Raw genomic sequence first — 18,185 nt, forward strand, 5'->3', positions numbered from 1 at the left:
CTGTTTTATGGTTTTTTGGAAGCATCATGAAATTGACATTGAAACAGTGAGAAAACATCATTAAGAATGCAAAAATTTAGGGCCCATGAACTTGAAAGCTTGTAGGTGATTCTGTCAGATTGAGAAAGCTTGTATTGGAAACTCGATTTAAAATGTTACCAAATTCCATTCCTGGGTCTCGAAGCTCGCAAGTTCTCTATTCTTCATGATGGAGTAGCAATAATCTTTGTTCTTCATGATGGAGTAGCTATTTTATAGGTAGAAATTAAAACTTATAAAATTGTTTTGTAATTTTTTTTGGAAGCATCATGAAATTGACATTGAAACAGTGAGAAAACATTATCAAGAATGCAAAAATTTAGGGGCCATGAACTTCAAAGCTTGTGGGTGATTCCCGTCAGTTTGTATTGGAAACTCCATTTAAAAATGTTACCAAATTCCATTCCTGGGTCTTGAAGCTCCCAAGTTTTGTGTTGTAGTTTTTAAGGACATTTAATATCCTCATGGCTTATATTACTATTCCCTGAAGAAGGAATCTTCCATAATAATCCTCTATGCGTGTACGCATTCGTTTGAAACTTTGATGTTCAATCATGTTTCCCTTGTAAAATGTTACCAAATACCAAATTCCATTCCTGGGTCTTGAAGCTCCCAAGTTCTGTGCTTTAGTTTTTAAGGACATTTAATATCCTCATGGCTTATATTATGATTCCCTGAAGAACCATAATAATCCTCTATGCGTGTACGCATTCGTTTGAAACTTTGCTGTTCAATCATGTTTCCCACACAAAGGTAGACCACTTTTTTCCAGTCTTATTGAAAGAGGTCACAATTTTGTCTAGACGGCAAATTCCGAAATTTGACTATGGGAGTGTTTAAATTGTTTTTGGATGGCGGAAATGGATTTAGCATCCATCATGAATGCCTGGGTACCCAAAATATTGAAGCTTGACCGCTGTAATTGACATTTTAAAAAAAAATAGCTGGATTTTTTCAAAATTATGCTGTAATTTCTATCATTTTCTGTGCAAAATTAAGGCACTCAAAATTCTAAAACTTGACAACTATAATCCACTTTTTCAAAAAATTTAGCTAAATTTTTTCAAAATCATGCTGGAATTTTTATTATTATCATGATGGCTCCAACAATTTTTCATGCATTTTCAAATATGGAACGACGACCATGATATTGTTCACAATGTCGTATCGTTTCTTTCACCTCTTCCATTACAATATAGTAGTATTTTCTAATAACACCATAAATAGGTAGCATATGGAAAAATTACATCTTGGAGGACAAAAACATGTTCACATAAACAAAAACAACTACATGGATAATAAATAACCTCTACATGACATTACTATTATTTACCAAATAGCCATATTCGAATACACATAACTACTCATTTCAAGTATAACTCATTATCATCCACCCTAGCTTTCAACAACGTCCATTCACATGTTGCTATTTTTCCACACACTACTATTATTTACAAAATATCCATATTCAAAATACACATAACTAATACTTTCAACTCTAACTCATTATCATCCACCCTTTCTTTCAACAATGTCCATTCACATGTCGCTATTCTTTCACAAACTATTATTATTTACAAAATATCCATTTTCAGAGTACACATAACTAACTATTGCAATTGTAACTCATTATCATCCACCCTTGCTTTCAACAATGTCCATTCGCATGTCCCTATCCTTCCCCACTCTATGCTATTCTTCACCACTCTATGCCTTACGGCGTTTCCTTTGCAACATAAGGTGCAAATGCTAGTTTTAATAGATATTTAACTTTTAATTTATAACATATCAACTAATGATAGACCTGATCATAGACCTCATTTAAGCCATTTATAAATAATAATAATAATAGCAGTGAACTTGGATTCTATGAAACAAAAAGAAAAATTTATATTTTCAATTTATATTGAATAAAATATTACATTACAAGTCATATGTGTTTGAGAAGAGAAATAAAACATGGACGAGGGAATAAGTTACAATTTGTAGATAATAATGGCATCATTACTCTCAAACCTCAACACAAACAATAAAAACCATGAAGCAAGATAATTTCATCATTGTTGCTCATTTCTTCGTAAAACAACAAAGTACTTTAATCGCACCTAATATCAACATTAACGTATACATGAATAATTTTGATTAAAATAATATTCAAATGAAACAAACATCGCAACCTCCATTGAATTTGTCAGGGCTCGCACCAGCTCATGTGAAGTATTATAGCTGCAATCGAATTGGTTGGGGAGTGTCAGTAGTTGAGAGTGTCTAGAGAGACCATGCAAATGACCTCATAGTGGAGGCTGACCTCCGACTTTCTTTCAGTAGGGGCCAAAAAATAAATATGTGTGTATAGTTGTGCGTGTTTACAAGGAACCTAATTGGTCAGGGAATGTGATAGTATTGTTCAATAGAAAAGGCTAACCTCTGACCTCATAGTCAACATGAGCTCCAACTTGCTTCTAGGAGGACCCACAAAAGAAATATATGTGTATAGTTGGCATGTTTATAATTTATTATTTATTTTCCATATAATATATTATTTAATTTGTGTCTGCATGGGATAGCTCAAGTGGCAGTGGCCGTGGAAATGAAGTCTCACCGAACCAAAAGTCTTGGGTTCAAATCTTGGGCTACCCTTCCCCCGTAGGGGTGTGTATAATGGACATGAAAATCTGAGAGTCCTACCAAGGTTAGAAAATATATATATATATATATATATATATATATATATATATATATATATATATATATATATATATATATATATATATATAATTTAATTTAATTTAAAATACTTTCTTTTATTAGTAAAAATAAATTGAATAAATTATTTTTATAAGATAAATTTATCTAAAGAAAATTTACAAAAAGATTATATTCTTTCTATCTAAACGTTTAAGATAACAAATCTAAAAACTATGTACAAATTAAAACAAAATACTATTAAAATGTTTAAAAGATATGAACCCATTATCCCTCCTTTAAAGAAAAAAATAACATGAATATGGTTGATAAATTACAAAAGTCGAAAATAACTAGCTTAAACGACAGCTGCAACTTCAAGAGTTGCTCAAAGGTCAGCCTTTGCCAACATGGATCAGAGGTCAACATTTTCCTTATAATTATTCTCCACACACACACTAATTGTCCAACCAGGAAGTGAAGCCCGACCTTGACTACGAGTTTCGTCCAAGTCCAAAGAAACCCAAAAAATTGAAATTGAGAGGGATGCACTTATTCTTAATTTTATTTTTTTTAAACGTACTCTTACAACCATGGCTCAAGCATGTTCGTTTATGTATAAAATTGTGGAAGAATATACATTAAAAAATACCACCATTGGAAACTCAGAATACTGGTAGCATTGGTCTTGAAAGTTGTCCAATATCATTGAAGGTTGAATTTAGCAATTAATTTTTTTATGTTTTTGTTTTTCTAGCTAGGAATTATGTGAGATTGTTATTTTTGGTCAGTTAAAATATAACTTTTATTGCAATAAATTTAGTGTTTTGAAAAACAAATTTGTAACAACAGTGTGTCATATGACAGTGGAGTGAACATAAAATCCATGAGAAAAACTCGCATACGTGGATCAAACTCTAAATTGCAAATTTAACGATCTAACAGGGGTTATTTATTTATTTTTTTCATATATTTATTGCTCAAGGGTCTTGTGGAAATGGAAATATTGTCCAACTTCCAACACTGCAAATTTTAGAAACTTAAAGCGTTACATCTATGTGTCGACCTCGACTGAGGTCGGCGTTATTTTCTTCGTCAGATAGATATTTATGCCAATAGAACTTCAACTCCCTGAATATTTAAAAGACCATGACATGGAGTCAGATTCGATACATGCGTCAACTTCTGACATCGCAGATTTTATAAAGTTAATAATTAACACATCCTTGTTTCCATGCATCGCATCCGATTGAGCTCGGAGTTATTTTCTTCCGCACCTAGATGTTTATGTCAATAGAACTCCGAACCCCCGACTATCTAAAACACCACGACATGGAGTTGGAGCCGGAAACTTGCTCACGAGCCTTCTGAAAATGCAAAGATACGTATACTTCCGACTTCACAACTTTCAGAGTGTTAAATTCCTGGAAATCTTTGTCGTAATTACTACAGAAAAACATGGAATTGGGGTCGGCAGACTATTTAAAAGAAGACCATATGGAATCGGGGTCGGCATCTTACTCACAGGACTTGCGGAAATGAAAATATGGGTTGACGTTCGACTTAGTTGTGATCAGTTACTACTGCTTTACTCCTACAAAATTGCACTCAAAGCATAAAAACTCAACCCTATAATGCATTTAACACTGAAACAGATTACTATTAAAATGTTTAAAAGATATGAACCCGTTATCCCTCCTTTAAAGAAAAACATAATGTGAATATGGTTGATAAATTACAAAAGTCGAAAATAACTAACTTATAGAAAAAACAATGTGAATATGGTTATTTTTATTTTCTTTTCCAAATATTAATGATACAAATTAGTCAATAATAAATAATATATATTATTATAAAAACTATTTGCTTACATATTTCTATTTATAAAAAAGTTTAAATTTAAATTAACATTTTTTTTCGCTAAATGTCACGCAGTGAAGGTATAATAACAACTAATTTTACTAGATATTTAACTTTTAATTTATAACATATCAACTAATGCTAGACCTGATCATAGACCTCATTTAAGTCATTTATAAAAAATAATAATAATAATAGCAGTGAACTTGGCTTCTATGAAACAAAAAGAAAAAATTATATTTTCAATTTATATTGAATAAAAAAATACATTACAAGTCAGATATGTTTGAGAAGAGAAATAAAACATGGAAGAGGAATAAGTTACAATTTGTAGGTAATAATGGCAGCATTACTCTCAAACCTCGACGCAAACAATAAAAACCATGAAGCAAGATAATTTGACCATTGTTGCTCATTTCTTCGTAAAACAACAAAGTACTTTAATCTCACCTAATATCAACATTAATGTATACATGAATAATTTTGATTGAAATAATATTTAAATGAAACAGACATCGCAACCTCCATTGAATTTGTCAAGGCTCGCACCAGCTTGTGTGAAGTATTGTAGTTGCAGTCGAATTGGTCGGGGAGTGTCATTAGTCGAGAGTGTCTAGAGAGACCATGCAAATGACCTCATAGTGGAGGCCGACCTCTGAATTTCTTTCAGTAGGGGCCAAAAAATAAATGTGTGTGCAGTTGTGCATGTTTACAAGGAGCCTAATTAGTCAGGGAGTGTCATAGTACTATTCAATAGACAAGGTTGAGCTCCGACCTCATAGTTAGCGTGAGCTCCAACTTGCTTCTAGGAGGGCCCACAAAAAGAATATGTGTATAGTTGGCGTGTTTATAATTTTTTTTTTTTCATATAACATATTATTTAATTTAAAATACTTTTTTTTTATTAGTAAAAATAAATTGAATAAATTATCTTTATAAGATAAATTTATTTAAGGCAAATTTACAAAAAGATTATTATTCTTTCTATCTAAAAGTTTAAGATAACAAATCCAAAAACTATGTCCAAATTACAAACAAAATACTATTGAAATGTTTAAAAGATATGAACCCATTATCCCTCCTTTAAAGAAAAAGATAACATGAATATGGTTGATAAATTACAAAAGTAAAAAATAACTATTTAAATGCTAGTTGCAACTTCAAGAGTTTCTCGAAGGTCAGCCTTTGCCAACATGGGTCGGAGGTCAACATTTTCATTATGATTCTTCTCCACACACACATCGACTACCCAACTAGGAAGTCAAGTCCGACCTCGACTACGAGTTTCGTCCAAGTCCAAAGAAACCCAAAAAATTGACATGGAGAGGGATGCGCTTATTCTTAAAAAAAAAAATGTACTCTTACAACCGTGGCTCAAGCATGTTCGTTTATATATAAAATTGAGGAATAATGTACATTAGAAAATACCATCATTGGAAACTCAGAATACTGGTAGCATTGGTCTTGAAAGTTGTCCAATATCGTTGAAGGTTGAATTTTGCAATTAATTCTTTTATGTTTTTGTTTTTCTAGTTGGGAATTATGTGAGGTTGTAATTTTCGGTCAGTTAAACTATAACTTTTATTGCAATAAATTTAGTGTTTTGAAAAACAAATTACTAACAGCAGTGTGTCATATGACAATGGAGTGAACGTAAAAGCCATGAGAAAACTCACATACGTGGGATCAAACTCTGAATTGCAAATTTAATGATCTAACTGAGGTTATTTATTTATTTATTTCATATATTTATTGCTCAAGGGTCTTGTGGAAATGGAAATATTGGCCAACTTCCAAAACCGCAAATTTTAGAAACTTAAAATGTTGCATCTATGTGTCGACCCCGACTGAGGTCGAAATTATTTTCTTCGTCAGATAGATATTTATGCCAATAGAACTTCAATTCCTTGACTATTTAAAAGATCATGATATCGAGTCAGATTCGAGACCTTGCTCATGGGTCTTGTGGAAACAGAAACATGCGTCAACTTCTGACATCGCAAATTTTATAAATGTAATAATCAACACATCCTTGTTTCTATGCATTGCATTGAACTGAGCTCGGAGTTATTTTCTTCCGCAGCTAGATGTTTATGTCAATAGAACTCCGAACCCCTGACTGTCTAAAACACTACGATATGGATTCAGAGCCGGCAACTTGCTCACGAGCCTTCTGAAAATGCAAAGATACGTATACTTGCGACTTCACAACTTTCAGAGTGTTAAATTCCTAGAAATATTTGTCATAATTACTATAGAAAAACATGGAATCAGGGTCGGCAGACTATTTAAAAGAAGACCATATGGAATCGGGGCCAGCACCTTACTCACAAGACTTGCGGAAATAAAAATATGGTTCGACGTTCGACTTAGTTGTGATCAATTACTAGTGCTTTACTCCTACAAAATTTCACTGAAAGCATCAAAACTCAACCCTGTAATGCATTTAACACTAAACAAATTACTATTAAAATGTTTAAACGATATGAACCCGTTATCCCCCTTAAAAGAAAAACATAATGTGAATATGGTTGATAAATTACAAAAGTTGAAAATAACTAACTTATAGAAAAAATAATGTGAATATGGTTATTTTTATTTTCTTTTCCAAATATTAATGATACAAATTAGTCAATAATAAATAATATATATTATTATAAAAACTATTTGCTTGCATATATGTATTTATAAAAAAGTTTAAATTTAAATTAACATTTTTTCGCTAAATTTCACGCAGTGAAGGTATAATAACAACTAATTTTACTAGATATTTAACTTTTAATTTATAACATATCAACTAATGATAGACCTGATTATAGACCTCATTTAAGTCATTTATAAAAAATAGTAATAATAGCAGTGAACTTTGATTTTATGAAACAAAAAGCAAAAATTATATTTTCAATTTATATTGAATAAAAAAATACATTACAAGTCAAATATGTTTGAGAAGAGAAATCAAACATGGATGAGGGAATAAGTTACAATTTGTAGATAATAATGGCATCATTACTTTCAAACCTCGACACAAACAATAAAAACCATGAAGCAAGATAATTTCACCATTGTTGCTTATTTCTTCGTAAAACAACATAGTACTTTAATCTCACCTAATATCAACATTAATGTATACATGAATAATTTTGATTAAAATAATATATAAATGAAACAGACATCACAACCTCCATCGAATTTGTCAGGGCTCGCACCAGCTCATGTGAAGTATTGTAGTTGCAATTGAATTGGTCGGGGAGTGTTAGTAGTCGAGAGTGTCTAGAGAGACCATGCAAATAACCTCATAGTGGAGGCCGACCTCCGACTTTCTTTCAGTAGGGGCCAAAAAATAAATATGTCTGTATAGTTGTGCGTGTTTACAAAGAGCCTAATTGGTCAGGGAGTGTTAAAGCATTGTTCAATAGACAAGGCTAACCTCCAACCTCATAGTCACCACGAGCTCCAACTTGCTTCTAGGAGGGCTCACAAAAGAAATATGTGTATAGTTGTTGTGTTTATAATTTTTTTATTTTTTTTATATAACATATTATTTAGTTTAAAATACTTTTTCTTATTAGTAAAAATAAATTGAATAAATTATTTTTATAAGATAAATTTATTTAAAGCAAATTTATAGAAAGATTATTATTCTTTCTATCTAAAAGTTTAAGATAACAAATCCAAAATTATGTACAAATTAAAACAAAATACTATTAAAATGTTTAAAAGATATGAACCCATTATCCCTCTTTTAAAGAAAAAAATAACATGAGTATGGTTGATAAGTTACAAAAGTCAAAAATAACTAGCTTAAACGCCAATTGCAACTTCAGGAGTTGCTCGAAGGTCAGCCTTTGCAAACATGGGTCGGAGGTCAACATTTTCCTTATGATTCTTCTCCACACACACACTGATTGCCCAACCAGGAAGTGAAGCCCTACCTCGACTACAAGTTTCGTCCAAGTCCAAAGAAACCCAAAAAACTGATATGGAGAGGGATGCGCTTATTCTTAATTTTTTTTTTACGTACTCTTACAACTATGGCACAAGCATGTTCGTTTATGTATAAAATTGAGGAAGAATGTACATTAGAAAGTACCACCATTGGAAACTCTAAATATTGGTAGCATTGGTCTTGAAAGTTGTCCAATATCGTTGAAGTTTGAATTTTGCAATTAATTCTTTTATGTTTTTGTTTTGCTAGTTGGGAATTATGTGAGATTGTAATTTCTGGTCAGTTAAACTATAACTTTTATTGCAATAAATTTAGTGTTTTGAAAAACAAATTAGTAACAACAGCGTGTCATATGATAGTGAAGTGAACGTAAAAGCCATGAGAAAACTCGCATACGCGGGATCAAACTCTGAATTGCAAATTTAACGATCTAATAGGCATTATTTATTTATTTATTCATATATTTATTGCTCAAGGGTCTTCTGAAAATGGAAATATCAGCGAACTTCCAACACCGCAAATTTTAGAAACTTAAAACGTTGCATCTATGTGTCAACCCCGACTAAGGTCGGCGTTATTTTCTTCGTCAGATAGATATTTCTGCCAATAGAACTTCAACTCCCAAAATGTTTAAAAGACCATGATATGGAGTCAGATTCAAGACCTTGCTCACGGGTCTTGTGGAAACAGAAACATGTGTCAACTTTTGACATCGCAAATTTTATGAAGTTAATAATTAACACATCCTTGTTTCTATGCATCGTGTCGGACTGTGCTCGAAGTTATTTTCTTCCGCAGCTAGATGTTTATGTCAATAGAACTCCGAACCCTCAACTATCTAAAACACCACAATATGGATTCCGAGCCGACAAATTTCTCACGAGCCTTCTGAAAATGCAAAGATACATATACTTCCAACTTCGTAACTTTCAGAGTGTTAAATTCCCAGAAATATTTGTCATAATTACTACAGAAAAACATGGAATCGAGGTCGACAGACTATTTAAAAGAAGACCATATGGAATCGGGGTTGGCACCTTACTCACAGGACTTGCGAAATGAAAATATGGGTCGACGCTCGACTTAGTTGTGATCAATTACTACTGCTTTACTCCTACAAAATTGCACTCAAAGCATCAAAACTCAACCCCGTAATGCATTTAACACTGAAGCAAATTACTATTAAAATGTTTAAAAGATATGAACCCGTTATCCCTCCTTTATAGAAAAACATAATGTGAATATGGTTGATAAATTACAAAAGATGAAAATAACTAACTTAAATTCCAGTTGCAACTTCAAGATCTCTTGAAGGTCAACCTTTGCCAAGATGGGTGGGAGGTTGGCCTTTTCATTATGATTCTTCTCCACACACACTCTGACTGCCCAGCCAAGAATTCGGGCCCAGCCTCGACTACGGGTTTCATCTGAGTCCAAATAAACCCAAAAATATGATATGGAGAGGGATGTGCATACTCTTAATTTGAATTTTTTTAAACGTACTCTTATAAACATGGCTCAAGCATGTTCGTTTATGTATAAAATTGAGGAAGAACATACATTAGAAAATCCCACCGTTGGAAACTCAGAATACTGGTAGCATTGGTCTCGAAAATTGTCCAATATCATTGAAGGTTGAATTTTTCCGTTAATTATTTTATGTTTTTGTTTTTCTAGTTGGGAATTATGTGAGATTGTAATTTCTAGTCAGTTAAACTATAACTTTTATTCCAATAAATTTAGTGTTTTGAAAACAAATTAGTAGTAGTAGTGTGTCCTATGACAGTGGAGTGAACATAAAATCCATGAGAAAACTCGCATACACAGGATCTGTTATGAAACCAGCTCAAGAAAAGATAGAAAAGAAAGATCAACACCTTAGAATTCAGCCTCTTCGAGGGGGCAACCTCCTTTACATTACATAAATGAACAATTCTTGGATGATACAAATGAAAAAACCTCCTTTCTATATATAGGAGTCTAAGGAGTCACAATATAATCCAGCCGACCTAACAATAATAATATAAAGCCACAAAAATAACAATAGAGGGATTCTATGGGGCACAGAAATAACAATATGGGGGTAATAGGGGCACAACAATATAAATAAGGGGTATAACTACAATAGTAATGGGGTAATCACTAGTATTATAGGGACCCAACATGCCCCTCTCCTTCAAAAAAGTGTTGTCCTCAACGCTTGAGTAGTTCTGGATACTTCTGCATAAAATTCTCATCCTCCCATGTGGAATCTTCAGCGGATAAGTTCTTCCACTTGATAAGATACTCTGAAATTGATCGATTTCGTAGCTGTCGAGTTCTTGTTTCTGTGACTGCTTCCGGTTCCAATATAATTTTTCCTTCCTCGTCAAGTTCTGGCAATATTGTTTGAACTGGGAGCTTGTCGCCTATAACCTTCTTTAAACATGAAACATGGAAAACTGGGTGCAATCGAGAAGCTGCAGGAAGCTCCAATTTGTATGCCATAGTACCAATCTTTTGCAACACCTTGTACGGACCATAATACTTTGGTGATAATTTATTATCCTTCTTAGCTTGCTTTAGGGACATTTGCTTATATGGTTGTAGCCGTAGGAATACCCAATCACCTACATCAAAACTTCTTTCACTGCGATGTTGATCTGCCTGTTGTTTCATTCTATTTTGTGCCAACACGAGGTTATCCTTTAAGAGTTGGAGGACTTGTTGTTGATGTTCGATGTGATGTTCCACTGCCTGAACCTTAGAATTTTCTCTTAAATATGATGTGATGGATGGTGGTTGATACCCATAAAGTGCCATAAATGGGGTCATTTTTGTTGCTGTATGGAAGGAAGTGTTATACCACCATTCAGCCAGAGGCAACCATTTGACCCATTGTGTCTGTTTATCAGATACAAAGCAACGAAGATATCCTTCCAAACATTTGTTTACTATCTCAGTTTGCCCATCAGATTGAGGATGATAAGATGAGCTATGAGCTAACTGAGTACCAAGACAAGAAAATAATTCTGTCCAAAAATTTCCAGTGAAAATGGGATCTCTGTCACTTACAATAATCTTTGGGTTTCCATGTAGCTTTTGAACTGTTTCCATAAATGCAGTAGAAACTGTACTGGCTTTAAATGGATGTGATAATGCACAAAAGTGTGCATACTTGGTAAGTCTGTCAACTACCACCATGATGACACTCTTTCCCTCAGACTTGGGTAAACCTGTGATAAAATCCATTGAAACCTCCTCCCAACGTTGGCTTGGAATGGATAAAGGTTGTAATAGACCCGGTGTCTTAATTGTTTCAACTTTATTTTGTTGGCAAACCAAACATTCCGCCACAAACTTTTGAATATCTGATTTAAGGCCATCCCAAAAAAATTCCTTCTTAACCCTGTGGTAAGTTTTTAAAAATCCTGAGTGCCCTCCTAAGGGAGAAGTGTGCAATTCCATAAGAATCTTTTGTTTTAGCTGGGAATTCTTACAGAGGTATAAGCGATCTTTGTACCATAACGAATCATTTTGCCAGCTAAATGTATCAGAAGTACTGGAATCTTGTTGTAGCTTTCGAATAAGTGCCCACACTTCTTCGTCATTCTTCCATTCCTCCCTTGCTTCGTTTATCCAATCTGGTTGGATAATAGAAATGGCACACAACAATGCTTCCACATCCTCATCCTTTCTTGAGAGTGCATCTGCCACCACATTTTGCTTCCCTTTTTTGTAGATGATTTCAAAGTCATAACCCAACATCTTTGTGACCCACTTTTGTTGCTCTTCAGAGGATAATCTTTGTTCTAAAAAGTATTTAAGGCTATCATGATCCGTTTTTACCTTGAAGTGTCTTCCCATTAGGTAGGGTCGCCATTTCTTAAGTGCATGGAGTATTGCCAACATTTCCTTCTCATAAATAGCTTTGCTTAAAAACTTTCCCTTGATTGGACGACTTTCAAAAGCAATGGGTCTTTCATCTTGCATTAGAACAGCACCAATTCCATTTCCTGAAGCATCACATTCCACAATAAAGGTTTTTGTGAAGTCCGGTGTAGCTAAGACCGGTGCTTGGCACATTGCCTCTTTAAGATGTTCAAAGGCCTTTGTTGCTTCCGGAGTCCATGAAAATGAATCTTTCTTCAATAATGTTGTTAGAGGTGCTGCTATTCTCCCATAATTCTTAACAAACTTGCGATAATACCCTGTCAACCCAAGAAATCCTCGCAGATGCTTTATGGATGTGGGGATTTTCCATTCCTTAATGGCTTTAATTTTGCTAGGGTCTACCTTAACTCCTTCATGAGATACAATATGACCCAAATATTCCACCTCCTGGACTCCAAAGAAACATTTGGATCTTTTTGCATATAATTGTTTCTCCTCCAATAGTTGTAGCACCCTGTCAACATGTTCAACATGATCCTTCCAAGACTTGCTGTAGATTAGTATATCATCAAAAAATACTAACACAAATTTTCTAAGGAATGGTTTGAAAATTGAATTCATCAAACCTTGAAATGTTGAAGGTGCATTGGTAAGGCCAAAAGGCATGACCAAAAATTCATAATGACCCTCATGAGTTCTAAATGCCGTTTTCGGAATGTCTTCAATCTTCATTCTGATTTGATGATATCCCGAACGAAGATCCAACTTGGTGAAGTAAATTGATCCATGCAATTCATCCAGTAATTCATCAATGACAGGAATGGGGAACTTATCTTTAATAGTGAGCTTGTTGAGCTCCCTATAATCTGGACACATGCGCCATGATCCATCCTTCTTGTGCACCAATACTACTGGAGCTGAGAAAGAACTTTGACTCGGTTGAATTATACCAGCCTCTAGCATTTCTGCAACCATACGTTCAATTTCACTTTTTTGGACATAGGGATATCTGTACGGCCTGATGTTTGGAGGAACACTTCCTGGAATCAGATGAATAGCATGATCATGATCACGCATAGGTGGGAGACCTTTGGGAGTCTCAAATACCTTGGAATGATTGTCCAGGACTTTTTGGAGATCTGGAGAAATAGATGATTCCAATGTGGAAACATCTAGCGAACATAATTGTGCAATTACACCTCTTTGCTCCTTTTTTAGAAGCTTTGTCATGCCATTAGAGCTGATTATCTTTCCTGGTTTCCCTGCAATACCCCTTAATTCAACTTCCTTTCCTTCCACAGAAAATTTCATGAAAAGTTCTTGAAAATTAAAAGCTATTGTACCCAAGGATTGTAGCCATTGGACTCCTAGTACAACATCAGCACCTCCCATTGGAATGGAAAGCATTGGGCTAGTCAATACATATTCTCCCATGGATAGCTTGATATTATGGCACTTTCCAGAACAATTTATTGTTCCTCCATTTGCAATCATCACTTGACACTCTGGTGCTGGATATAGGAAGCAATTCAATTCTTTTGCTACCCTACAATGAATAAAATTGTGGGTGCTTCCTGAATCAATCAACACTATTACCTTTTTCTTCTTGATTTGTCCTTCTATCTTGATGGTTTGAGGAGTGGTAATTCCCGCCAATGCATTACAAGATATGGTCGGATTTATTTGTTCTTCATCTAGGCTTTGTTCCTGGAATATATCCTCTTCTTTTGACCTTTCTTGCTCCTTTTCTTCTTCCTCTTCACAATCTATGTAGAATAATTTCTTCTCAGCACACTTATGACCTTTTGTGTATTTGCTATCACAATTGTAACAAAGCCCTTTTGCTCTTTTTTCTTCCAATTGTTGTGGTGTCAACCTTGTAGGTTGTGGAAGACTATGGGCAACAACACTTCCGTCTTTATAGTTGTGAGTGGTATGCTTCCTGTTGCCATAATTTTGCTTTCCATTTTTCTTGCTAACCTGAATGCCTTCTCTAATGAATCAGGTTCCCAAAGGCGAACATCATGTTGGATATTATCCTTTAAAGACCCTATGAACACATCAATCCTATGCTCCTCTGGAATATCTTTTACCCTTATGTTCAATTTTTGGAACTCCTCAATGTGCTCCATTATTGAACCCTTTTGTTTGAGACTTATCAATTGGCTAAAAAAAGTGTTGCTTTTTGTATCCTCATAATGTGCTATCAATTCTTCCGTAAAAATTGCCCAAGTGATAAATTGTTTACGAGAACAAAGCCATTGATACCATACAAACTGATTTGGTTCCAAATATAAAGTTGCCATACGTACCTTTTGTGTGTTTTGCACATTATTGAGATCGAAGAATTGCTCCATCTGTAATATCCATGTGGCGGGATCCTTGCCATCAAACTTCCTCATATCGATTTTTGGAATATGGTGATTCTTCGATCCAACATTAGAGTCTATGGAATCATGATTAACATTTCTTTTGTTCTCATCATGAGTTTCCTTTACTACCCTTTCACCATTAGTGACCATTTCTTGTAGCAACTTATTCATATTTATCTTCAATTCGTCCATGTCTGTCTTCAAATCTATCTTCAAATTATCCATCTTAGCTTCTACACCTTTCTTTAAACCATCCATCTTAGCTTCTACATCTTTCTTTAAACCATCCATCTTAGATTCTGTTCCTTTTTGTGCAAGGGACATTTGTTGCACTTGTTCTTGTAATTTTGATATATCATGTAGCATTTCTTCCTCTTCTTCATGAGTCATGCTAGAGCTTTCAGGTTCCTTACTAGGTGTTTGCATTTTCTTTCCTCGGGGCATCAGTTACCGATAATAATGCTTTACTATGCCCTTTGAATTCCTTCAAAATAAATTTTCAAACCAAGCTTAAGCAAAAATTTAAAAAAATCTACACACCTTTTTTCACTTTGTAGGAGCTCGATATTGCCTCTGATGTATCTCTGTAATTTCCAATCATCTAGTTCTGAATTTGTGACCTGTAGTAGCCCTTTGTGTCCTCTTTCCAATGCCACAAGTCTGACCCAAATTGGATTCTCCAAGGAAGAGTTATGTGAAATCTCCCACAGTGACTTGCTTTTAGACTAGTTCAGTAGAGCGAACTTGTACGACGTGCCACGAGTCACTGTTTCAACCTTTGGATCTGAAACACGCATACAAGAAACTACAGTCCGTCCTCTTTCTGTACCTTCTTACGAAATTTCAATCCGATCCCCAGAGAGAAAGTTATGACGATTTTCCCCAGGTCACCTGTTTTGAATGTAATTCAGGAGTCTGCAAAAAGACCAACTTCCTCAGATCATATCTCCGCAAATATCGCGCAAAAAGCTCTGAAATTCGGACCCAAGGTTCAGCGCGATTTCTTCTCAAATGGGTTTTTTTTCGACTTCTGAAACGTCACAGAAAAAAAGTTATAGCGAAAATGCCACGATGACCTGTTTGGAGCAGCGAAACCCTAGAATCCAAAGCTCTGATACCAAATGTTATGAAACCAGCTCAAGAAAAGATAGAAAAGATAGATCAACGCCTTAGAATTCAGCCTCTTCGAGGGGGCAACCTCCTTTACATTACATAAATGAACAATTCTTGGATGATACAAATGACAAAACCTCCTTTCTATATATAGGAGTCTAAGGAGTCACAATATAATCCAGCCGACCTAACAATAATAATATAAAGCCACAAAAATAACAATAGAGGGATTCTATGGGGCACAGAAATAACAATATGGGGGTAATAGGGGCACAACAATATAAATAAGGGGTATAACTACAATAGTAATGGGGTAATCACTAGTATTATAGGGATCCAACAGGATCAAACTATGAACTACAAATTTAACAATCCAACAGGAATTATTTATTTTATTTTTTCATATATTTATTGCTCAAGGGTCTTGTGAAAATGGAAAGATCGACCAACTTCTGACACGACAAATTTTAGAAACTTAAAATGTTGTATCTATGTGTCAGGCCCGATTAGGATCAGCATTATTTTCTTTGCCAACTAGATATTTATGCCAATAGAACTTCGACTCCCTGATTATTTAAAAGATCATGATATGGATTCGGGGTCAAGACCTTGCTCACAGGTCTTGTGGAAACAGAAACATGCCTCAACTTCCAACATCATAAACTTTAAAAAATTAATAATTAACACATCCTTATGTCTATGCATCACGCCCGACTAAGCTCTAAGTTATTTTCTTCCGCAGCTAGATGTTTATGTCAATATAATTCTGGCCCCTTGACTATCTAAAACACCACAATATGGAGTTGGAGCCGACACCTTGCTCACGAGCCTTCTGAAAATGAAAATATGTGTATACCTTTGACTTCACAACTTTCAAAGTGTTAAATTCCTAGAAAGCTTCGTTGTAACTATTATAGAAAAACATGTAATCAAGGTTGGCAGACTATTTAAAAGTAGACCATATGGAAATGGGGTTGGTACCTTGGCCACAAGGCTTGCGGAAATACAAAGATGGGTCGAATTCCGACTTAGTTGTGATCAATTACTACTGCTTTACTCCTACAACATTGCACTCAAAGCATCGAAACCCTGCAATGCATTTAACACTGAAACTTTGGTGTTATTTTTATTTTTACCCACAAACTTCATAATTTTTTGTTAAGAAATAAAATCATGCATTAAACCAAAGTTTTTTCATAGGGAGATCTCAAAATATCACTAAGTTTTGTGTTGCTAGAATCCAGCAATCCGCTTACCCGAACAATTGTTGTTGTCTAAATTCTAAAGTCTAACCTACAAATTATGCGAAACAGTGAACCATTAGAAGTCCAAACTATTCACCACAACGATTAAACCAAAGATTAATGTTCATATGTTTACATATCAGATGATCGTCAAGGAGGTCGATTATCTTGTGACCTAGCACATAACCAAACACCTTCAGGGTTCCGCAGAAAATTTTTAGTGCTAACATCTGGTGAAGGAAAAAAAAAAAAGGTGCAACGGGTAACTCACTTTGTAACAACGGAAGCCTGAGAAGGGGGAGTTATCTCGCAAAGAAAACATAGGCACACAAATGTGAATTCCAACCTCAATGAACACCACAACACCAAGAAAATAAAGCAGAGCCTTTGAACATGGATAATAGCTCACAACTAATTAGAAATGCACTTACCGATAATCTATCAATAAATTGTCCACCAACACTCTTAAAACCAAATTTATGGCACCAGAGCTCAAAGCAGGTCGAACTTAACTCCTAGTTGTACGCATAATAGCTCTTTGTTGTACCTCCTCTTACTATCTGATCAACCCAGTCAATCGTGTATGGTAGGATGACATCCACCCTCGAAATCCAGAGTCACAAATGCAGCAGCAGGCTAGCCTCACCCAAAAATTTCAAGGAAAAACCTAATATTCACTATAAAAATTTGAAAATTTTCCACAATATAAACAAACTAATAACTACAACCCAATTATAAATATCACTGTGCAAACAGTGACCTCATAAACACCCAAACTTCAAAATAAGATATTACAGATCTTAATACCAATCTACCAACAATTTACTTTAAGACTTTTAATTTCTACATATTAAAAGGAAATGGAACATAGTAACACACAATTTACTTTAAGACTTTTAATTTCTACATATTAAAAGGAAATGGAACATAGTAACACATCATATATATGGGGTCATATAACAAGATAACATCTATCTACATCCTACGACATCCATCTATAATGAAAAAATATATAAATAACCTAAAACAAATGTCATTTCTTTTATACTA

The sequence above is a fragment of the Pinus tabuliformis genome, chromosome 4_2, assembly GCF_031772625.1.
Source record: "Pinus tabuliformis cultivar Carrire ecotype Pingquan chromosome 4_2, CPIR1, whole genome shotgun sequence".
NCBI lineage: Eukaryota > Viridiplantae > Streptophyta > Pinopsida > Pinales > Pinaceae > Pinus > Pinus tabuliformis.